The 24,799-nt window shown below is 47.3% G+C and overlaps 1 protein-coding gene across 1 annotated transcript in view; it reads left to right on the forward strand.

Moving 5' to 3' along the window:
• Positions 1 to 8,459: 8,459 nt before the first annotated feature.
• Positions 8,460 to 24,799, forward strand: part of VILL (villin like) — a 56,495-nt gene continuing 40,155 nt past the window's right edge. Inside the window, exon 1 of the mRNA XM_079946660.1 lies at positions 8,460 to 8,634. The gene's annotated coding sequence lies outside the window, so the exon portion shown is untranslated. The remainder of the gene's footprint in view (positions 8,635 to 24,799) is intronic.

Raw genomic sequence — 24,799 nt, forward strand, 5'->3', positions numbered from 1 at the left:
GGTTCTCTCTTCCATGTGACAGCCCTTGAGATAGTTGAAGATGGCCAACCTATCTCCTCTCAATCTCCTCTTATGATACAATACAATACAATAATTATTGTCATTGTCCCATACAGAACAACGAAACTGAAAAAATCTACATCAGACATTCAAAAACCCACAAGCCTGCTATCCCAGCTATCCAGCCTGGTTAGCCTCTAAAAACTCTGATACCCCATAATTGAATACAGTGGTACCACGGGTTAAGAACTTGATTTGTTCTAGAGGTCCGTTCTTAACCTGAAACTGTTCTTAACCTGAGGTACCACTTTAGCTAATGGGGCCTCCCGCTGCTGCCGCACAATTTCTGTTCTCATCCTGAAGCAAAGTTTTTTAATGTGAGGTACTATTTCTGGGTTAGCAGAGTCTGTAACCTGAAGCGTCTGTAACCCAAGGTACCACTGTACAATATACTCACATAAAGACTACCTTACACTGCATTTAAAACCAAAATTGCATTTGGGTAGAAACTGACATTCCAGGGACAGATTTTGTCCGGGGACAGATTTGTAAATCCAGGGACTGTCCCCGGGAACCGGGGACATCTGGTAACCATAACTTAGGCCCCAAAGTTTCTGAAAGACCACATCTGCGCTGCAAGCCCTTTTGAGTGTTAAGATTAGCAAAGGAAGAGGGGCTCTTGCTAATTATGCCCTACTGCTGCCTTATAGAGAGACAGACCTGTGGCCCATCTAGCTCTACATCGCCAACTCTGGCTGGCAGTGGCTCTCCAGAGTTTCAGAAAAGTTGCTCCCTGCCTGGGACCTCCTGCATGCTCTGCTAATGAGTTGTGGCCTTTGTGCAGTTCCTGGTCATGCGCAGAGAGCCTGTACCCTCGCTCACTCACACTCCCTGTCTTTCTTTTTTTTAAAAAAATATATTAGTATTTTCCAAACAACAGCAACAACATGAAAGATATCAAAAAATAACAATACACAACACACAAAAATCAACATTCGGAAACTAAAGAAAGCAACAACAACAACAAAAACAAAAAACAAATCCATATCTTACAAGTTAATATTAGAAACACTAAAACAACAACAGCAAGACATTGTCACCCGTCTTTCTCATGTGGGCTTCTTCCTCTCCACTTAACCCTACCTCGCAATGTTGTCATCACGAGAAAAAGAGGCAGGAACTTCACAGATCCACCAGCTCTTTAATCCCTTGCAGGGAACAGGGAGATAGCGTAAGGTAAAGGTACCCCTGACCATTTGGTCCAGTCGTGGCCGACTCTGGGGTTGTGGCGCTCGTCTCGCTTTATTGGCCGAGGGAGCCGGCGTACAGCTTCCGAGTCATGTGGCCAGCATGACTAAGCCGCTTCTGGCGAACCAGAGCAGCGCACGGAAACGCCGTTGACCTTCCTGCCAGAACGGTACCTATTTATCTACTTGTACTTTGACATGCTTTCGAACTGCTAGGTTGGCAGGAGCAGGGACCAGGCAACGGGAGTTCACCCCGTTGCGGGGAATCGAACTGCCGACCTTCTAATCGGCAAGTCCTAGGCTCTGTGGTTTAACCCACAGTTGCAGCTAAATGCAATCAAAAGCTCGCGCCACGTCAGTTTTTCCTCGTTTAAATTGCAACGGAGGCTGCAGGGGTGGTCTGTGGGATAAGAATAATGGGAAGGGAGGCTTGGGCAAATATTTTAAAACCTTTAAATTACAGCCTTAAATCTCAACCCAAGCATTAAGTGGCAGTGTTCCAGGAGAGAGCAGAGAGCCAGGGACCTCAACCGTGGCAGGGGGTTGCTTAGGGGGGCAGTAGTTTGAGATCAAAACTGGCTGGAACAAGGGAGAGAGAGACAGCCTGGAGGGAAGTGTGGGACAAAGAAAATTGCTCAGCTAGGTCCCTGCACAATTGCACAGCTGCCCTTCCCCACAGCAGGGTGGCATTCCCTGGCTTGTTCGCTCGCTCTCTGCTTTGACTCCACAATAGGAAAACTTCCTGTGGTCTGTCCACTGCTTGCCAAGTTAAAGAACAGGGAGCTGGTACAGGAATGCAGGTTCTCGGGTTTTGAGTTCGCCATTGATGGTCCTGGTTCCCCCCCTTCTAAGGGGACTGATTGTTATGTACTGAGTTGAATAGGATCCAAACTGCAGCAGTCTGATTGGTCCTAGAACAATGCAGCAGTATGATTGGTTGGCAGGAACCACCCAATCATGCTCCAGATATAAGTGAATCCACAACCTGATTGGCTTACAGTAGAATTCCAGAATTAGCCAATCATGTGCAGCCCATTGTGTAAATAATGTATATAAAGCAGATGCTTTGAGGGGACTTTCATTCATTCCTCCTCACCACTATGAGCTGAATAAAGAGCATGAAATCACTTTGTGACTCTGAGTATATTTCACTGATATTTACATTTTGCTTTGTCAAAACACTGCACTGAAATGACCATAGATGCTATGGCTACCGAAATGCACTTGGTGACCGAAATCACTTGGCAGCGATTGGCTGAGCTGCCCTCGTGTCACAAAAGGCAGAAGAGTCAAGGACCTCGTCCCTTCCACTGCGTAAAGCACCGTACAGTCGTGCCTTGGAAGTTGAACGGAATCCGTTCCGGAAGTCCGTTCGGTTCCAAAACATTCAAAAACCAAAATGCGGCTTCTGATTGGCTGCAGGAAGCTCCTGTGGCCAATCGGAAGCTGCGGAAACCCCGTCAGATGTTCGGCTTCCAAAAATCGTTTGAAAACCAGAACACTCAGTTTTGATCGTTCGGGAGCCGATTTCTTTGGGAGCCAAGGCATTTGAGATCCAAAGTACGACTGTACATCCTGGGACAGTGCTGATTTTTATTATTATTAGTAGTAGTAGTAGTAGCAGTAGTAGTAAAGGTAAAGGGACCCCTGACCATAAGGTCCAGTCGCGGACGACTCTGGGGTTGCGGCACTCATCTCACTTTATTGGCCGAGGGAGCCAGCGTACAGGTTCCAGGTCATGTGGTCAGCATGTCTAAGCCACTTCTGGCAAACCAGAGCAGCGCACAGAAACACCGTTTACCTTCCCACTGGAGTGGTACCTATTTATCTACTTGCGCTGGTGTGCTTGGCAGGAGGTGGGACCAAGCAATGGGAGCTCACCCCATCGTGGGGATTCGAACCACCGACCTTCTGATCGTCAAGTCCTAGGCTCTGTGGTTTAACCCACAGCGCCACCCGCATCCATTAGTAGTAGTAGTAGTTAATTAACATGCTTGCCCATGCCGTGAAGAAAGGATAGGGATGAAGTAAAACATTGACAGCATCTCATTTTCCAGTGTCACCATCCTGTTCATCTCTCCTGTTGTTAAAATCAGGCTCGCAGGCCAGGTGTGTAAACAGAGAGTAAACAGAAAATAGCTCTCCCACCCAACGCCTCCCAGAGCACACGCATTGCCTGGCCTCTTTTGAGCCTATAGTTTGAATTACGAGAGAGGATGAGTCATGAGCAAATAGCCATCTCTATTATGCAAGTTTGGAGGAACAGATCCCTTCCGCTTAAGGTTTAAAGTTTGCATTCATTTATGAACTGTCTTTTGTCCCTTCCCCCTAAAAAGACCCAGGTGATGTATAGCAGTTTTTTTTTATTATTCTTTTGAAATGACACACAACATTTATTTTAAGAATTGTATTTTTCTTTTTTTAAGCATGCATACACAGATGGTACCCATAGCTAAGTATTATCTGCACTGACTGGTGAATGTTCTCAAGGACTTCAAGCAAGGAGCATCTCCCAGCCCTTCCTGGATTGAATGTGGGACATTTGCATGCAAAGCAGAGAGACAGGCAAATCTATCCATTTTGGTTTCCCTCTGTTTCTCATCTTTCCAATCTTATTAACTTCAGTTCCCCCAATTTCCCACATGAGTACGTGACATTTTTTTGAAAATTAATCATCATGAAATTTCGCCAACGTTTGCGTGTGAATTTCTCCGATTTAATGCAAAGCACTTTCCCCCAATACAATGCATTTGAGCACGTCCTTTTCACTATAATATGCACTTGTATTCACACTTTACCCTAGTATGTTACGCGCCAACCCAATCTCCAAGAGATTCCAGGCGTTTCCAAGCACTGACTGAGGGTTCGTTGTTCCTAGGAAGAAGAGTTTGGATTTGATATCCCGCTTTATCACTACCCTAAGGAGTCTCAAAGCAGCTAACAATCTCCTTTCCCTTTCTCCCCCACAACAAACACTCTGTGAGGTGAGTGGGGCTGAGAGACTTCAAAGAAGTGTGACTAGCCCAAGGTCACCCAGCAGCTGCGTGTGGAGGAGCAGGAAATTGAACCCGGTTCACCAGATTACGAGTCCACTGCTCTTAACCACTACACCACACTGTAGGAAGGAACGTCAGCAGAGACCTGTGCCATCTTTTGGGTATATGTTTTTATGTACACCTCCATACAACCTGAGCATCGGGTGGAGGGGCTCTGAGCATTGGCACCCCCATAGATCTCGCTTCCCCTTTAGGTTTCCAGAGGAGCCTCAAAGTCCAACACTTAGCCAGCATGTTTCTGTGTCTGTCTCCAGTCACCACCACTCTGGCCATTGTTCTCCCATGTAGCAACTGGGTGGATGGGTGGGAAAAGGCTCACCCATGTGTTCTATGCGCAAAGCAAGTTTTTTGCTCTGCCGAATCATATTAATTCACTGTCATGAACTGGAGTCAGACGTAGAGCAGCCGTAAAACAACAAAGCACCCAATTTCAGTGACATTATCTATTTATTGTTTTTAATATTTAGATGGAAGCCACCCAGAGTGGCTGGAGAAACCCAGCCAGATGGGTGGGGTATAAATTATTATTATTATTATTATTATTATTATTATTATTATTTAAAAAGAAAAACAGCTCAGTCATAGTGAACACAAGAACGCTTCCAAGGAGGTCTTGCCCAAACTCATAACACTATACTATTGGTTATTGGTTTTTTGGTTTTTTAAAATCAATTTTATTTCCCATTTTTCAACATTCAACTAAAAAAAAATCTACCCGAATCAAATAATATTTTCTGCAGCCTCCCTCCACCCCCTCTGTGGTTTCTTATTTCCTATCGCATTCTTAATTCAGACCCAAATTTATCCTTTTTACACATTTGTCCTTTATAATTCCTTTAAATTTATCGCTGCTCGTGTTTGTGTTGATCCTGCTCATTGTTATTGTCATTTTATTATTTAGTACGCATTACTTATTTGGAGAACCACACTGCAAATTTTGGGGAAGTGTACATCTTTGAAGTAAGTTTCCTCTCCTGATGAACCTGGCAGAACAAATTCTGCCAACTGTTTTTCAGAAGTACACATGTACCATCTCTGATAAGAGAGGCGGCGCAATAAGCTGTTCTGTTTTCTAGCCTGATCAGCCAAGCCAAAACTTATTCCTTTCCTGACTAGCTCAGGAAATTTATGCCTGAGGGCGAAATGAGGGGTGCGCACGCACACACACACACACACACACACACACACACGGTGCCCATGTTAATTTCCTATTCTGTCACCTGATGCGCCACTTAAGCCAAATTGCTTGGCTGTGTGACTCAGGGAGAGCAAGAGGAAAAAGCAGCAGGGAAGGGAACCAGGCTGTTCTTGGCTGGTTGTCTAGGCCAGGGGTCAGCAAACGTTTTCAGCAGGGGGCCGGTCCACTGTCCCTCAGACCTTGTGGGTATGTAACCTGAAGCATATGTAACCCGAGCTACAACTGTGTGTGTACATATACAGTGGTACCTTGGGTTACATACGCTTCAGGTTACAGACTCCGCTAACCCAGAAATAGTACCTCAGGTTAAGAACTTTGCTTCAGGATGAGAACAGAAATCGTGCTCTGGCGGCATGGCAGCAGCAAGAGGCCCCATTAGCTAAAGTGGTGCTTCAGGTTAAGAACAGTTTCAGGTTAAGAATAGACCTCTGGAATGCATTAAGTACTTAACCTGAGGTACCACTGTGTGTGTGTGTGTGTATATATATACACACACACACACACACACACACAAAATGAACGAATTCCTATGCCCCACAAATAACCCAGAGATGCATTTTAAATAAAAGCACACATTCTATTCATGTAAAAACACCAGGCAGGCCCCACAAATAACCCAGAGATGTATATTACATAAAAGGACACATTCTATTCATGTAAAAACACGCTGATTCCCGGACCATCTGTGGGCCAGATTTAGAAGGCAATTGGGCCAGATCCAGCCCCCAGGCCTTAGTTTGCCTACCCATGGTCTAGGCAGTGGAGGCTGGTCCATTAGGACCAAGTCTGCTCTTAGCTACTCCCTCATCTGCTTGCCTTAAATATAGCATTGTAGAGTTGCAAGGGACAACCGGGGGTCATCTAGTCCAAGCCCTGCAATTCAGGGATCTCAACAAAACATCCATGGCAGATGGCCACTGAACCTCTGCTAAAAGAACAACACACCGTCCAGGGAAGCAGTCGACTCCACTGTCAAAAAGCGCTTGCTGTCCGAAAGTCCAGCATCTTGGAAGCAAATAAGAAGGGGGAACCTCCCTCATTTCTCAAATTCACTTGAGCGCTGGAATAATGCACAGGCCTGTTCCCACAAGAGGCATTTTGCACATTACACAGACACAAACGTGGGTATGCTGCTGAGGCGACTCATGGCAGGAATCCAGAGTAACCTACCACCTTGTGACAGACAGATTCGATCCATTTTGGCTCCTCCTTGCTTTCCGATCTTAAGTCCGGCACATCTCTAGATCCTCTTGCAAAAAAAGGCAAAGTCGTTCTTGCGAAAATGGCGAGAAGCCAAGTTACAGGGAACCAGGCAGAGGGCCTTCTCGGTGGTGGGACCCACCCTGTGGAACGCCCTCCCACCAGATGTCAAAGAGAAAAACTTTTAGAAGACATCTGAAAGCAGCCCTGTTTAGGGAAGCTTTTAATGCTTAATAGACTATTGTATTTTAATATTCTGTTGGAAGCGGCCGAGAGTGGCTGGGGAAACCCAGCCAGATGGGCGGGGTATAAATAATACATTGTTGTTGTTGTTGTTGTTGTTGTTGTTGTTGTTTAGTCATTTAGTCGTGTCCGACTCTTCGTGACCCCATGGACCAGAGCACGCCAGGCACTCCTGTCTTCTACTGCCTCCCGCAGTTTGGCCAAACTCATGCTGGTACCTTCGAGAACACTATCCAAGCATCTCGTCCTCTGTCGTCCCCTTCTCCTTGTGCCCTCCATCTTTCCCAACATCAGGGTCTTTTCCAAGGAGTCTTCTCTTCTCATGAGGTGGCCAAAGTATTGAAGCCCCAGCTTCAGGATCTGTCCTTCCAGTGAGCACTCAGGGCTGATTTCCTTCAGAATGGAGAGTTTTGATCTTCTTGCAGTCCATGGGACTCTCAAGAGTCTCCTCCAGTACCATAATTCAAAAGCATCAATTCTTCGGCGATCAGCCTTCTTTATGGTCCAGCTCTCACTTCCATACATCACTACTGGGAAAACCATAGCTTGAACTATACGGACCTTTGTTGGCAAGGTGATGTCTCGTCAGCAGATAGAACCACAGATTTGCAGAGCTGGAAGCGACCCTGAGAACCATCTAGTTCACCCCCCTCAGTGCAGGGATATTTCCCTCCAACATGGGGCTCGAACCCAGGACCTTGAGATTCAGAGCCTCATGCTCTACTGACTGAGCCATCCCAGTGATGTGAATACTGCCCATACCATGCACATTTTTCATACGGATTCTTACCTAAAATACATTTTTGCAATATCTCTTTTTTCCTGATGCAATACAGTGTGATGTGGTGGTTAGAGGTCAGACAAGGACCTGGGAGGTTTAGGGTTCAAATCCCCACTCACTGATTTTGGACCAGTCACCGTCTCTCAACTCTAACCTACCTCACAAGGTTGTTGTAGGGATTCAGAGAGAAGTGCGGGGAAAACCACCATAGCTGTCAACTTTTCCCTTTTCTTGCGAGGAATCCTATTCGGAATAAGGGAATTTCCCTTTAAAAAAGGGAAACGTTGACCACTATGTTTACCACCTTCAGTCCTTTGAAATGCAATCAATAAAATAGTAACTTGTTAATATCGTTTTTGCAAATGTCTGTGTTTTTACGCTCATTTTGTGCCCTTTTTTTCCGGCTGGTGAACAGCACCACAAAATTCAGAGGACGGTGCATTTGAAGGATAGCTGCATTTCAAAGTTTGTTGCATCCGAAACTTTGCTGAGCAGCAAACATGCACCGCTTCACATCTGCAATGCCTAACAGAACATCCTAGGTAAAAAGTGTGTGTGTCAGAGAGAGAGAAAGGTCTGCTTAACTCTTTTGCCCAGTCGATAGAGCAGCAATAGCCATGGCTTCATTTCCTTGCTCTGTGGAGTGCTGAAACTTTCCGTCGAAAGCTGTTCCTGGCTGCAGACTGCTGCTCCGCCGATTCTCATGCGAGAGAATGGGTGTGACTCGCCGGGAGGCTGGCCTCCACCACCCTGCTTAAGTACACTATTGAATTACCTTCCTCTTTGCCATGCCCCCTTCTGCCAGAGGGAGCCCAGGAGGAGAGCGAGCGTGTCAGGAGCCGGCAATCTGTTCAGTGGTGCATTTGGGGTGGCAAGGGAAAAAAGGAGGAAACGAATCTGGATAAGAAGGTAAGTGGAATCTCCCAAGTTCCTTTGGCAAGGGGCAGAGTTGCGTGAGGCTGTGGACCTGTTTGGCAACCTGTTGCTGGACAAAGCATAGTTAAAAGTCGCCTACGGTTGCCCCCTTTGGAAGAAATGGGGCCTGTTTTAAAGTCACTGTTAAGGACAGGATGACACAGAAACTCACAAAGTGACTTTAGAAGCAAACCGGTTTATTTGGATCGAATCCAATCCAAGGGAGAAAGGGCTACTTCTTCCCAAGTGTTTGATTTGAAGGCAGCATTTAGATCTGTGTTTCCCCGCTGCATTTATCGGGGTTGCCATGTTTCCTTGCCGCAGGGCTCCTATGCTTCTAAGAGTAGCATGCTGTCAGGCCGAAATACGAGAGGTGTGGACTGGGACCTTTCCCAGCATGGCGGGGAGTGTGTGTAGATTTCTTCTCCCCATGGTGTCGCTAATAAAAGGGGAAAGGGGTCGGCTGAATCCTCTTCAGAAAGATTTGCAGAAATTACTGTTTTTATTGCACCATTGGAAATTGCGTTCTACGGCCTTTCGCTGGGTGGTAGAAGAAACCCTTTCCAAACCGAATACATACATAACATATTTCCAAGACAATAGCTGGTTTTTTCTTCCAGCGCAGTCTAATTGCTTTGACTTTCACACAACAAGTAATTATCTCTGTTTTGTTCAGCGTCGGTGACTCATCTGACTTGCGGCAGGAGCTGGGTTTAATTTAAAAGTTGTTCTGTACACTTCTTGTTTCAGAAGGCAGGAAGGGGGAAGAAGAGATTGTCTAGATTTTCTCAATTGATAAAGAATTCCTGTAGCCCAAGCACCAGATCAGCTAAATATCACAGCTTACCTTGTGTCCATTTTTTAAAAAAAATGAAATAATTTGGCTGCATACACACAAGGACCCCTGTCGCCTGGTTTTTCTACAATGGTTCCTCCTCCCTCATGCGCCCTGTTAATTTGAGATGCAAAACAGCCTCAAGAAGACCTGGACTCTTTATGTGATGGTTTACTTCAGAGTAACACTGGATAGTATCTTAGAATGGGTGCTGGGCTATTTTTTTAAGGCAGTGCTAGCTGAGAGTGCAAACTGTTTAATGTAGAAAAGAGGAAGTCGAGTGTATTTATTTCCGAACGTGGGAAACTTTGCTAAAGATAATATTGACAAAAGGTGCAATTGAACTTATTTTTCCACATAGTAACAAAGGCAGAATTGGGCAGGGAATCAGTTGCAGACTGCTGGGGGGCAGGCAATATTTGTTAAGCTGTTGCTGTTGCCCTTCCGGTGCCACTGAATTCCTGACCAAAATGGCGGCCATACATCCATATGCAGTGTTGGGCCTGAGGGCCACTCTCATGCTTAGCCAGGCTTCCAGGGGCCTCGTCCCTGCCACACCCAGGTAAGCAGCAGGGATGCTGGTGTCAGGTTGACAGCTACACAGCATTGCCTCACCTTGTCAGCCACTCCTGCAAAACTCTGATGGGGAAACCAATCCATTGCACTCTCTCTCTCTCTCTCTCTCTCTCTCTCTCTCTCTCATTTTGCCTGCCTCCTCCCTAGACCAGCTTCATAATATTTCTGGAAGCATTTAAAGTGCTTAAGGGTGTTGTTTTTAAAAAATGAATTTTGTTAGAATTTGGGCCAGTACCAATGCCTAAGGGGTCCAGTTCGATGGCTCTGATAAGAGTGTTGGTGACTGTTGCAGAACCAAAAAGCACTTCCTACTACAACCAAGTAGGAATTTCATAGAATCTTAAGAGTTGAAAGGGACCCCCAGGGTCATCTAGTCCAACCCCCCTGCAACACAGGAATTTCAGCTAAAGCATCCCTGACAGATGGCCATCTAACCTCTGCTTTAAAAAAAAACCCAGGAAGGAGGGCCCACCACCTGTCGAGGGAGTCCGTTCCACTGTTGAACAGCTCTTACTGTCAGAAATTTATTCCTGATGTTTAGCTGTAATCTCCTTTCTTGTTACTTGAGGCCATTGGTTTGGGTCCTACCTTCTGGAGTGGGAGAAAGCATTTATGATGATGATGAGGAGGAGGAGGAGGATGATAGTTCATTATTTATACCCCGCCCATCTGACTGGGTCACCCCAGCCACCCTGGGCGGCTTCCAACAAAGTATTAAAATACAGTGGTCTGTTAAACATTAAAAGCTTCCCAAAACAGGGCTGCCTTCAGATGTCTTCTAAAAGTCTGGTAGTTGTTCTTCTCTTTGACATCTCATAGGAGGGCATTCCACAGGCTGGGCGCCACCACCAAGAAGGCCCTCTGCCTAGTTCCCTGTAACTTGGCTTCTCGCAGTGAGGGAACTGCCAGAAGGCCCTCAGCGCTGGACCTCAGTGTCTGGGGCTGGACGATGGAGGTGAAGACGCTCCTTCAGGTATACTGGGCTGAGGCCGTTTAGGGCTTTAAAGGTCAGCACCAACACTTTGAATTGTGCTCAGAAACATACTGGGAGCCAACGGGAGAAGACATTTCTCGCCTGAGAAATTTATTTGCAGACTTTCCCCTGAATATTCTCCATTTCTCTCCACCCCTTCACAACATCCTGGAACATTGTGGAGAATTTGAAATGGGGGCAACACATGTTGTTGTTGTTGCTGCTGCTGCTGCTGTGTGTGTGTGTGTGTGAGAGAGAGAGAGAGAGAGAGAGAGAGAGAGAGACTGTGGAAGTTCTTGCCACTGTTGATGTGGAGCCCCAGGTCTGAGAATTCCCCCTCTTCTGGAGAAATTTGGTGAAATTGTTCCTCGCTGCCACCATCCCTTCCAGTTCTTCTGCCCTCAAGTCAGGGGGTGAGATTTCAAGAACACATTGGCACAGAGCTCCCTCTTCCAGCACATGGCCTGCAACACAAGCTCTTCCCTTCTCAATCGCAGAATCAGGCTGATTTTTTGCTCCGATAAGCCCCAGGGGAGAGAAGTAATTCGCAGGGCCTGTTCTATCCCGTTCCCGCTGGTTCTAGGCAAAGCGAGGTGGACTCCCCTGCCTGCCCCAGCTCAAACAAGCGAGCCCTTCTCCTCCCTCCCTTTCTCTGCCTCGCTCCCTCCCTCCCATGACATTCCTCCCCAAGGACTTGGTGGCAACGGTTGCTAAAGCCTTCCCAGGCAGCTTTGTGGAGACGTCTGCAGGTTTCAGAGCGGAGGCGATTCTTTTGCTTCCAGGCTGATTCCTCAAGGAGAAGGAGGCTGGGAGGCATTGCCATGGAAGACAACAGCAGTTTCCAACAGTTGGGAAAACTCTGGAAGCAAGTGATGAGAAAGACAATCTCACGCAGCCCTACAAAGACACCTTGTTGTTGTTTAGTCGTTTAGTTGTGTCCGACTCAGCCCTGAGTGCTCACTGGAAGGACAGGTTGTGAAGCTGAGGCTCCAAGACTTTGGCCACCTCATGAGAAGAGAAGACTCCCTGGAAAAGACCCTGATGTTGGGAAAGATGGAGGGCACAAGGAGAAGGGGATGACAGAGGACGAGATGGTTGGACAGTGTTCTCGAAGCTACTAACATGAGTTTGACCAAACTGCTGGAGGCAGTGGAAGACAAGAGTGCCTGGCGTGCTCTGGTCCATGGGGTCATGAAGAGTCGGACACGACTAAACGACTAAACAACAACAACAACAACAAGATGTTCTACTGCAGTACCTTTTGCGCTACACTGATGTTGTTTTCCATCTTCAAAAGCTGGGGTGGGGTGGGGAAGCCAGGCACCTGCCTCACCTTAACATTGATACCAGGAAAGGTCCTAGAATAGATCATTGAACTGCGAACTCATAGAAAAGAATGTTGCGATGACTAAGAGCCAGCAAGGGTTTCTCAAAAGCAAGTCATGCAAGACAAAGCTTATTTCTTATTTTGAGAGAGTTACAAGCTTGGTGGATCCGAGGAATGCTGTGGATGTAGTATGTCTTGATTTCAGTAAGGCTTTTGACAAAGTCATCTGTGATCTTCTTGCAGAGAAGCTGATATAATGTGGGCTAGACTATGTTCCTGTTAGGTGACTGACGAAACCCAAAGATGCTCATTAATGGCTCCTTGTCATCATGGGAAAAGTGGCAAGTGGGGTGCCACAGGGTTCTGTCCTGCGACCAGTGTTGCTCAACATCTTTATAAATGAATTTGATGAAGGAATAGAGGAACTGCTCATCAAATTTTCAGATGACGCTAAACCGGGAGAGGTAGCTAACATTGCAGAAGATAGAAAACAGCATTCAATATGTCCTTAATCGATTGGAGAACTGGGCCCAAACTAGTAAAATGAATTTCAGTTGGGACAGGTGTAAGGGTCGACAGTTAGGCAAGAATAATCAGATGCACAAATATAGGATGGTCGTAGTACTGCTCTATTCTACGTTGGCCAGGCCACACCTGAAATACTGTGTGCAATTCTAGGCACCAAAATTTAAGAAGGATGTTGACAAACTGGAACATGTGCAGAGGAGGGCAACCAAGATGATCAAGGGTCTGGAAACCAAGCCTGATGAGGAACGGTTGAGGGAATTGGCCTGGAAAAGAGGAGAGTGAGAGGAAATAGGACAGCCATCTTCACATATCTAAAGAGCTATCACATGGACAAAGGAGCAAGCATGTTTTATCCTGCTCTGGAGGCTAGGACCCAAACCAATGGTTTCAAGCTACAAGAAAGGAGATTCCGGCTAAATATCAGGAAGAACTTTCTGACAGTAAGAGCTGTTCAATAGTGGAACGGTCTCCCTCAGGAGGTTGTGGACTCTCCCTCCTTGCAGGTTTTGAAGCAGAGTTTGGATAGCCACCTGTCATGGATACTTCAGCTGAGATTCCTGCATTCCAACTCTCCAATTTTATGATTCTTTGGTATTGCATGTTTTCATTTTAAGTACCAGGGAAACCCAGGGAGCCATATAGGTCAGTCGCACCCACGTAGCATGGAATATGTTCACAGGAGAAAGTAATTCCGAGTTCCACCCTGTAACTGCTTACATATTGATGTAGATCTTTTCAGTCGCTGCAGGAAGGTGGCGGCTTACTATATCACGTCAACAATTTATGCCTGGGGCGTGTGTGAGATAGACTGTGTTGGTGTGACGGCGTCAAAGAAAAGGCGCCAAGGGATGTCTCTGTTCAGCCCATGGATAATTTTTGCCCAATAGCTGCGCCAAAACCTGCCTTCCAATTTCTTGAACGTTCTCTTCCCCAGCAAACAGGGCTTCTGTTTTCCTTTCTTATTCTCAAGCCACTTTGGAATTTATTTCCCGTTCTGGCGGCTGTGGGGTCGCACTGACTTTATGGCTTCAAAGTGTCTGAGGGTGATATGTGTGGTTTTCTCCTTCTTTCCACCGAACATTTCTCCAGTGCTTCGCAGCATCCCTGACTACTCATAATCCCTGAACTGGAAAAGGTTTGTGGCAGAATTTACCTCAGGGTGTCTTTCCCTGAGCTTAACTGAATGGTTGAGAGCTGGGTTGGAAGGAAAGGGTCCGGCTACTAAGTACCTGAGGTTGGTGCGTTGCCTGATTTCGGCCACATCTGCACTGTACACTTAAAATAGTTTTATACCACTTTGAACAGCCATTCGCTTCTGCCAAACAACCCCAGAAACTGAAGTTAGTTAAGGGTGCTGAGAGTCGTACTGTTTTAGACGTATTGTGCAGGTGAGACCTTTGTTTTTTTTTTATGGCAAGTTCTTCTTTCTACCTTTAGAGAAAAGGGATAGGGAACTTCAGGGCCAAGTGTGGCCTTCCAGAACTTTCCGTCTGGCCCTCAGAGCACTCTCCTCAGGCAAATCCCAACTCGGCTTCACACCTCCCTTGAGTGTGTTTTCCTGGCTTGAATGCCTCCTTGAACTCTAATAATGCCTCTTGCTCCCCTCAATGGAGGACAGAGGCGGGTGTGTGGGTTCGTTTAGAAACTAGCCTACTGTACTGAGGAGAAATAGGCATCCATTTTTGCCCCTGGCCTGCCTTCCACTGGCGTGTGGCCTGTGGTAAGTTGCCCAGTAGCAAATGCAGACCTCGGGGCTGAGAAAGGTTCCCCACTCCTGTTTACGAAAATAAATGTTAAAATGAACAGCTTCCAGGAGCGCAAGCCTGCCTGGATTCCTGAGGTGGCATCATGGTTTTCTTTGGAACTGGAGGTTGCTAGGAAGGCTGTCGAATGCAGTTCATCAAGAAATGATTTGCAGGCTCTAGCTCTTGTTTATTCACAGGCCCAGAACAGAACTGAACTGAAGAGTTCAGCCAGCCTGCTTATATAGAGCTCCACTACAACGCAACAGTAACAACTTTCTGTAACTATCCAATCACTGAACGTCACTTTCAATCCCTTATTTGCATATGTGGACCTGAGGGAAAACTATCTACAGTATCCCCCTACTGGCCCAGGGTGAGAACTTCAGTACATAACAAGGGCAGTTGCCCTCAGGTCCTTCATGTGGGCTTCACTTTGGCCATTGTTCTGGGCTATACGGGGCCCCCTTTGGCCTCACCCAGCTTCCAAGCTCTTGCTTCGCTACTTTCCTAAGCAGGATAGGGGCAAGGGGAGCTGCTTTGTTTACATGGCATTTCCATGTTGTGTGCTTTCTGAAGGGCTCCGCTGTCCTGTACTGTTTTCTCTTTCGATGCCAGAGGATGAGCGCTCGTCCCCACAGATTGTTGCGCTCCTCAGTTGGCAAGGCAGTGTACAATTCATCCAAACGCCTGCTCTGCTGTGGATCAGGAGACTGGGGCCGTAAACGTGTAGAAGAATGGATGGGGATGAGGGGTTGAGCCTACAAAAGTTTGAGAAATAAGCATGTGAAGACAGGCTCCAGCAGATTGCGCAGACGAGATCAATAGTGGGTCCATCGGTCAAGAAGGCAGTTTCTGCGCATGCTGTGTAGAAGGAAGTGAGGGGCAGATGGGGCTCGTCCACCTGGGAAGAAGGAAAACTGTGGTTCTAAACCTTGCAGGACATCTTCTGGAGAAGAAAAGGCCCAGGAGTAAAAAAATAAAACTTTGTCAGATCTGGAGTGGAGTCCCTAAGGCAGTTGGATGGTGCCTTGCATGCCTCCTCCCAGCAACTCCTGCAGCCAAGCTGGAAATGATTTGCAGCTCGTCTTTTGGGGCTTATAGTGCCACTGTATTCTGCTCTGGTCAGACCTCACCTGGAGTACTGTGTCCAGTTCTGGGCACCACAGTTCAAGAAGGACACTGACAAACTGGAACGTGTCCAGAGGAGGGCAACCAAAATGGTCAAAGGCCTGGAAACGATGCCTTATGAGGAACGGCTAAGGGAGCTGGGCATGTTTAGCCTGGAGAAGAGGAGGTTAAGGGGTGATATGATAGCCATGTTCCAATCTATAAAAGGATGTCACATAGAGGAGGGAGAAAGGTTGTTTTCTGCTGCTCCAGAGAAGTGGACACGGAGCAATGGTTCCAAACTACAAGAAAGAAGATTCCACCTAAACATTAGGAAGAACTTCCTGACAGTAAGAGCTGTTCGACAGTGGAATTTGCTGCCAAGGAGTGTGGTGGCGTCTCCTTCTTTGGAGGTCTTTAAGCAGAGGCTTGACAACCATATGTCAGGAGTGCTCTGATGGTGTTTCCTGCTTGGCAGGTGGTTGGACTCGATGGCCCTTGTGGTCTCTTCCAACTCTAGGATTCTATGATTCTATGGTGCCAAACATCTTGCTCTGCTTTCCTTTTAGGCCACATATGTGAAGCTGTTGTCTGGGCAGCCCAGGACCTCCATACACACTGCCCAGGCTTGCACCCTAAAGAGGTCACTTTGGTGCTACTAACACAGCAGTTTGACTTCGCCCTAGGAGGCGCACTCCTTTGTCTCTTGAGACAGGCAGGTGCCAGCAACAGAGAATTTCTGCTTGGAAACTCAGCTGTTAAAAGCCCCAGTTAGTGAACCAGGTCTGAAGCCGGTTGAAATTTGTGACATTCTCACTTTCATTGATGCATAGGCAGCAGCCAGGCAGGGCTGGCCAGGGGTTGTTTCATGGTGTTTTGGGCTTCCCTTTGTTTATGTCTAAATTCACCGCCCACAGGCACAGCTGAACCAAGGACAGGCAAGTGACCTTCTAAGACACTGTGCTCGTCTTTTGGGGCTTATTCGACAGTTCTTTCTACTTGCTTTCTACATACCAAGCCATCGGGCGCCAACCTTTTTGGACCAAAAGATACATTATGAATTTTGAGAGAGTGCTGTGGGCTCCAGTCACAAAATGGCTGTCATGGGCGGCATGGCATAACACAAAATGGCTGCCATGAGGGCGTGCGGTAACACAAGATTGCTGCTTCTCCTCACCCCACCTCTCCTAGGACAACCTCATGTCTTCCTGAGGGTGCCAGTGAAGACTTTTGTGGGTGCCACAGTGCCCACGGGCACTGGGTTGGTGACTCCTGAAGCAAGTGCTGTTGAATTGAGCAGGACTTGGCTCCAGAGCACTTTTGCAGCAGGGATTCATCTGCATACCCCAAATGCAGCTTTAAAGGTAAAGTTAAAGGGACCCCTAACCATTAGGTCCAGTCGTGACCGATTCTGGGTTTGCGGCGCTCATCTCGCTTTACTGGCCAAGGGAGCCGGCGTACAGCTTCCGGGTCATGTGGCCAGCATGACTAAGCCACTTCTGGCGAACCAGATCAGTGTATGGAAATGCCGTTTATCTTCCCGCCGGAGCGATACCTATTTATCTACTTGCACTTTCAAACTGCTAGGTTGGCAGGAGCAGGGACTGAGCAACGGGAGCTCACCCCGTCACCGGGATTCGAACCGCCGACCTTCTGATCGGCAAGTCCTAGGCTCTGTGGTTTAATCCACAGCGCCACCCGTGTCCCTGTAAATGCGGCTTTGCACACTATTAAATTGCTGTGTTGTCCTGCTGCAACAATGACCGCTCCCCGCTTAAAACGGGGGGCGCCCTTTGCGTGGACACGTGCAGCCCCTAGATCTGGAGCAGCCCCAACAGCATAGGCTTGGCTTTGCCTTCCCCCAGGTAGAATACCTGGAGGTCTCCGCCTACCTCAGTCAGTTGTCCAATCCCACCTGGGGGAAGTGTTGCCAAGGAGACCAGGCCAGGTAGGGGAGGGATTACCTGCCCACACAATAGAGGGAGGATCTTACCTGGGAATCCTCACTTGGCTCCAGAGCTTCTCCCACCCTATCCACCCTCAGTTAATGTCTTATTTTGCAGGTTAACTTTTCTTCACAGGTTTTGCAGGTTAATTTTTCTTCACAGGTATGCGGGCGCTGCTACGTTAAGGTCGCTGTTAAAGGGCCGGAAAGGAATTTCCCTGCATTGGCAGGTTTCGCCTTTCCCGTAGCAAAACGTCACAACTTTGGCGGTATCAGGCCTTGGGCGGAATCCTTTAGTCCATCTTCCTCTTTGCGGCGACGATACCAGGGTTCCCCGTTAAAGGGGTTTCTGAAGGGAGGCTTTGACCGTACGCCGAAAGGTCGTCATTGCTCTCCCCTGCAGCAGCGGCGTAACGGGGGCGGCTATCTCTGCTTGACCATATGTTCTCCAGAGCCGGCCATCCCCCCCCACACACACTGGATAACCCTGATGCTCCCTAGGTCCCCGGCTGGGGACTGGGGAGGGAGAACGCCCAATGCCTGAGCCAAGGTCTACCCACATTTGAAATTTAATAAAGTTGTGGCCAATTTAATCCCATAGCACGTTGTCTTCAGTCGTTATTCCACATGACGGGGGGACCGCGCGGGATCTGGGGACTCCGCCTGTCCGCGCAAATCCACATGAGGAGGAGAAAAAATTGGCTTTTGTGGTGCGAGCGGTGGGGGAACACACACACACCCTGCACACACGCCCTGCAAGCGAAATCAGGACAAATGCTCATTCACATATATACTCGCCCCATAAACGAATTAGAACAGATAAACACCAAATACAATCTAACCACCTCATAAGCTTTGTGCAAGCAAATCAGGAAGAATTCTTGATAAACAGGTTGCCTGTAGGAGTCCTGTGTTGAGGATCCAGTTCTGAAAAACCCCAGAATGTGCATTTAAGGTTAACTGAGGGAGCAGCATAAGGTCATGGGGTCAAAAGCTGGTTTTTGTAGTGGGATCTGCTGGTAGCCTGGCTGGTTAAAGAATGATGGGACGCCTACAGGAAAAGGTCCAAAGTTCAGTGGATGAGCATGTGGTTTATGCAATGCCCATCTTCAGTCACCAACATATCTGGCTAATCTGGGGTGGACAACTTGGCGCTCTCAAGATGTTGTTGGACTACAACTCACATCAACTCCAAGAGCCTGGCAAATGACCAGGACAGCTGGAGTTGCAGTCCAACAACATTTGATGGGGAACCGAGTTTTCCATCCCGGACTTTAACAATTCCAGGTTGGTCAAAAACAAAATGGCCTGTCGTAAATTTGTAACAAGTGAGCAACAGATAAATACAGAGATGGATATGAACATGTCCAGAAGGGAGCTCAGCTTGTAGTGATTATTCCCTTTGACTGCTCAAACCGATACGGATGATTATAGATGGGCCTGTAGTCTCTTTGATGTTGTATGAAATAAGGTTTTCTGTCTGTGAGTGGGGAATCTAATTAGAAGCCGGCTGGTGTCATTTTAACCCGAATGACTGCCCACGAAACCAGGAAGTGGGAGTTAAAAAAAACATGCCTATTTTGGTTGTTGTGTAGTAATTGTCCATTTCTTAACATGCCTGTTCCAAACCAAGCCATCAAAGACCACAACTCCCTAGTGTTACAGAGACTTGAAAAGAGAGTTGAGAGGGGAAGAGTTTCATTCTCTCTCTCTTCAGTTTTAAGAACATTCAGAAGAATTCCTTCCCCACCACCACCCAAAATATATTTTGACTTAGACAATGTCCTGGTCTGGACAGGACGGAATGCAAATTCTTGTTGCTTTGTGACTTTTCCATATGCCCATTTTCTTGTCCCGTTTTCCAAAATAATCCTTACTTTGTTTTGACCTGGGCATTCAGAAATTCTCCTGCCCCAAGCGACAAAAGTATTCTAGCTGCTTAGAAATGCATAATTCCTGATATATAGCAGAGAAAGGTTAAATAGTAGCTGGAAAGCCTCCTTTGTATGGAATGACAAGATTTGTATTTCCAGGACCTCCACTCATCTGGGTGCTGGATATGACATTATTGACCTCAATAAAATATTGGTACCAGATTTTGCACACAGAAAAAAACTAACTTTTAAAAAGTATAGTTAAGGGTGACAGGTTTCCATCAGTGTGGACTTTCACATGCTCAGAATCTGTGGAATAATCTAGGTAACAAGCAGAGAGTCCTGAAGTATTTTGTAGACAGAAGTAATTAGATCACCATATCTTGACTTAATGACCCGAAATATGAGCAAGCCTTTAGGTTGTGTGTGAGGCCTCTTCCTTCTTCCTTTCTTGCAAGCCACAATTCAGCAAAGTTATCCATTTTATCTGAACTTGGAAACAAACCAGGATCCTAAACCAACTTCAAACCCTGGTTAAGGATATGGGCTTCTTGTGAAGTTGGTGACCATGGTTTCTCAGTTAAGATGAAACAGGAAACTGTGGTTGGAGACTTCGTCGTTGCATTCAGGCATTCCACTTAGGGGGGGAGGAAAGGGGCTGTGGGCAAAGGACTCATTCATATCTTGGCTTATAAAGCTTAAATAAGATCATCTGAACCGGGTCAGAGCTTTACCACACCACCATCAATATTGGAGCTGTATAATTTACATTATTTGATGCAGTAGCTGGATGCTTGAAACCAGTATTGTAAACCAGGGTTGAGAAACCTGTGGCCCTCCAGATGTTGCTGGACTCTACTTCCCATCAGCCCCAGTCAGCATGGTTAGTGGCCAGGGATGATGGGAGTTGTAGTCCAACAACATCTGAAGAACCACAGGTTCCTCCATCCTACTGTAAACCATTGGAACATAGGAAGCTACCTCAGACTGAGTCAAACAATTGGTCCTCCAGTGCAGTGTTGTCTACACTGACTAGCAGTGGCTGTCCATGGTCTCAGGCAGAGGGCATTCCTACCTGGAGATGCTGGGAATTGAACCTACATTCAAGGCAAAAGCTCCTCCACTGAGCTATAGCCCTTCAGGGATCAAGGAAAGACTAGGCCACAGCCTAATGTGTGAGCTTTATTATATTGGAGACTGTTCAGAATTGGCTTCCCCTTCTCCTCTGGTTCTGAAGTGGTATGGCCTCCAGGGAGGACTGTACCACACAATAACTCTGAATGCCTTTCTCCTCAATGGAAAGCCAGTCCTTAAGCAAACAGCTCTCTCAGCTCTGGGTTTTGTGTGGGGTTACGGACTCAGACCAGTTTCCTCTCGCCTCTGTTTACTTGTGTCTTGAAATCGCAGGCGTGACTTTCATGTGAGGCAACTCTTTTCCCCGTATCCCTGGGCACAAAGAGCCAGCTTAGGAGAGGAGGGTGGGGAAGGGTGGGGCTTAAGCGGAGGAAATTCTCAGGGATTTTAGTTGACAGAAACCTGACAATAAAACTGTGAAGTCGGCTGCGCCTCGCAACACAGTTAACATCCCGTGAATGGCTGGGCAAGGTGTGTTGGCACCTTGAGTCCAGCAAGCCAAGCAGAGCCAGCCACACCTTAGGGTCAAACTAGATGTGAGATTCAAAAATGTTCTACGGCTCCATCTGCACATTTCTAGCAGTATCACTGGGGGCCAATTTTAATCCTCAAGGGCAAGTTTTAATAGGGCAGACTGAAAGCGATGAGCGTGCCCGGGGCTGTTTTACTGGAATAGGGAGGAGAGGGAGAAATAATCAAAAAAGGCATTCCCTGTGGAGTACGGCAGGAAGGCTGTGTCTTCATGTTGTCCAAGGCCACATTCACAGCATACATTTAACAGGGCTTCCCAAACTTGGGTCTCCAGCTGTTGTTGGACTACAGCTCCCATCATCCATAGAGAGCAGGACCAGTGGTCAGGGATTGTGGGAACTGTAATCCAACAACAGCAGACTTCTCAAGTTTGGGGAAACCGGCTCTATGATATCACTTTAAACAAGCATGGCTTCCCCCCAAAGAATTATGGGAGTTGTGGTTGGTTCAGAGTTGCTGGGAGAGCCCCTAATCCCCTCACAGTACTACCAGTTTTAACAGTCAATTTCTTTTCCCAGGGAACTCAGGAAATTGTTGCCTTGTGAGGGCAATAGGGGTCTCGTGACAACTCCCAGAGTTTGTAACTACCTACAACTCCCAGAATACTTTATGGTTTAAAGCAGCATCATAGTGCTTTCAGTGTATGGTATGAGTGTGGCTGTTTAAAGTGGTGTGATACTGCTTAAAATGCTCTGCGCAGGTGCGGCCTAAGTCTCTGAAGGACAGCACAAGAAGTTGAGGGATCCAGCTTGGTTGTACAAAGAAGGGGAAACAGTTTGACCACTCTCTGCCCCTGGGAATCAGAATCGCACACGCATTTAAGCTGACATTTGCCCTATGTTGTTGTGTGTTTTTGTGTGTGACCGCATCTAATCTTGCCCCTTTCTTAAATTAATTTCTTAGTGTGTGTCCTTCTTTTCTGCAAATCTACCAAAGGACAAAATAAAAATGAAATCAGGGTTAGGGGATTTTCTCAGGACGGTGGAGGGCGGGTGTGCTGTGTCTCATTGGTGAAGCGGTGGTGGCATTTGCCCCTCTTCTTCTGCTGAAAAATGGAGGGGAATCAAGGTGGGGTCACTTGAGGTGGGGGGCGTGAGAAAGGTCCCTGTTTTCATCTGAGGAATGGTATGGAATGTATGATTTGAATGCAGAAGAGCCTGACTTGCAGCCACAAGGGCCAGATCGCAGGAGATAGGAAGAAATCCTGTCTGAAATCCTGCAGAGCACCTCCCAGTCAGCATAGACCAGGCTTCCTCAACCTCGGCCCTCCAGATGTTTTGAGACTACAATTCCCATCATCCCTGACCACTGGTCCTGCTACCTAGGGATCATGGGAGTTGTAGGCCAAAAACATCTGAAGGGCCGAGGCTGAGGAAGCCTGGCGTAGACCAAGTGCAGCCAATATGGCACCCTCTGGATGTTGTCAGACTACAACTCCCATCATCCCTGGCCATTGGCCATGTTGGCTGGGGCCATTGGCACCATCTCTGGGGGGGGGGGGGGCTGGGTGCCAAGGGACCCAAAAACTTTTGAGTGTGGGTGCCCGGCTGGGCGACCCAGTGCGTCTTGCATGTGATGTCAGACGCCAAGGCCCAATGGGGCCCATCACACCATGTGACATCATGCATAATAATATATAATAATAATAATTTATTATTTATACCCCGCCCATCTGGCTGAGTTTCCCCAGCCACTCTGGTCGGCTCCCAATCTTGTGTTCAAAACAATACAGCATTAAATATTAAAAACTTCCCTAAAAAGGGCTGCCTTCAGATGTCTTTTAAAAATAGGATAGGCTTATTTCCTTCACATCTGAAGGGAGGGTGTTCCACAGGGTGGGCGCCACTACCGAGAAGGCCCTCTGTCTGGTTCCCTGTAACCTCACTTCTCGCAATGAGGGAACCGCCAGAAGGCCCTCAGAGCTGGACCTCAGTGTCTGGGCTGAATGATGGGGGTGGAGACACTCCTTCAGGTATACAGGACCAAGGCCGTTTAGGGCTTTAAAGGTCAGCACCAACGCTTTGAATTGTGCTTGGAAACGTACTGGGAGCCAATGCAGATCTCTTAGGACTGGTGTTATGTTGTCCCGGCGGCCACTACCAGTCACCAGTCTAGCTGCCGCATTCTGGATTAATTGCAGTTTCCAGGTCACCTTCAAAGGTAGCCCCACATAGAGCGCTTGGCAGTAGTCCAAGCGAGAGGTAACTAGAGCATGCACCACTCTGGAGAGACAGTCTGCGGGCAGATAGGATGGAGCTGGTAGACAGCTGCCCTGGACACAGAATTGACCTGCGCCTCCATGGACAGCTGCGCACCTGGTCCTTCAGGGGCACAGTTGCCCCATTCAGGACCAGGGAATCCCCCACACCCACAGCTTTGGGTCATGTCGCACTATGTGACATCACAGGTGCAATGTGCATGATGTCACACACACACACACACACACACACACACACACACACCAGGAACCCCAAATGTGGGGCGGAACCCGGCATGCCTGGCTGGGGCTGGTGGAAGCTGGAGGCATTTGGAAGGCATTGTGTTTGCTGCCCCCTTGTTGCATTCAGTATAGAGATGGATGGTCCACAGATTTGAACTCGGTGCAAGGCAGGTTCCTGTGGGTGGATGCAATGCTTTTTTCTGGGGGTACGTGGGGGGTACACATACCCCTAAACATGGAGTTGGATTTGTGGTGGTGCAGAGGGGTTATTTTGTACTTGTTGGTGCAGCATTTTGACTGACAGTTGGGAAACACTTGCCTGCAAGCACTCCAACTGGAGAACAGCCTTTCCCAAAGGCGTCATGGGCTTTGAAGACACTCGAACTCAGGGCGCAAGGGAGAAACGTGATAAGAGGAAGAAACGCTTGGCAAATCCACACCGTGATCAACTCCCACCCAGGAACCAATGTCCCCACTGTGGAAGGACGGGTAGATCCAGAATTGGCCTCCACAGTCACTTACAGACTGATTGTTAAAACCATGTTTATGGAAGACAATCTTACTCAGCTACGAGGGATTGCCAAAGAAGAAGAAGAAGACCCCTAAACATTTTGTGAATCTAAGTTTGGCCTCATTGAGGGGCAGTATTTCAATACGAGTAGGAAAATGAGAGTAACCCTAAATATATATTTTTTAGAAAAAAAAAGTGTAGCACCCTGCTTGTGGTTAACGCTTAGCTGGAATGAAATATTCAACGCAGCGATAGAGAAATTAAAATAGTAATTTATTTGTCAGACAAATAAATATGAGGCACAGTGGTATATGGTTACCAAGCTCTGGCCTGGCCTCTTGCCATTCTGGCCAGCACTTATATTTCCTTAATCCAGCCCCCTTGCTCCTCCTGTGGCTGCCTCTGTCCAATCAGCCTGGTTGAAATTCCTATTGGCTGTTTGCTAGAACCAATCACAAAAGATACACCCATTTCCTCTTGCCTTTTATGGAAAATAAAAAGCTATATATTCTTCTATCTATAAATGACAAATAAGTAGTAATATATCTTACATGTGTCTCAACAAGGAATCTTAATTACCAGCTCACCTCTTGCCCTCCTTGCCCTATTGCCTTCCAAAACAGATAATTAATC

Source organism: Podarcis cretensis (genome assembly GCF_951804945.1).
Source record: "Podarcis cretensis genome assembly, chromosome: 12".
Classification (NCBI taxonomy): Eukaryota; Metazoa; Chordata; class Lepidosauria; order Squamata; family Lacertidae; genus Podarcis; species Podarcis cretensis.